Genomic DNA, 431 nt, shown 5'->3' with positions numbered 1-431 from the left:
TGAACGGCTGCCTTCGAATGTGTCACTCTGCCTTGGAGCCAACTGAGTGTATGCCCTGAAACCTCCAACTGTGAGCTAACTAAACCTTTCTTTTCTAACTTTTGGGTGTTGGGTATTTTGTCCTAACAACAAGTGAAAAGTAATCAAGACACTATCTGTGAGAACATTAAACAAGCATGAAAAAATTTAAAGTACTTATATCACACAAAATACATTCTTTGGATATAAGGAATTAAACTGGATATTAAGAACAAAAACAAAATTTGAGTATTCACAAACTGCTGAAATAAAGTAAAAATGAGCTAAGCAAATAATTGAAATCTCATGTTCATGGATTGGGAGACTAATTTTGTTATTTTAGTAAAGACATTAAAAATGGTAGTTTGTGAAGAAAACATAATGGTTTGATATGTTAATATATCTGATAAGAA

This window comes from Octodon degus, unplaced genomic scaffold (genome assembly GCF_000260255.1).
Source record: "Octodon degus isolate 3935 unplaced genomic scaffold, OctDeg1.0 scaffold00149, whole genome shotgun sequence".
NCBI lineage: Eukaryota > Metazoa > Chordata > Mammalia > Rodentia > Octodontidae > Octodon > Octodon degus.
This window is presented reverse-complemented; position numbering follows the sequence as displayed.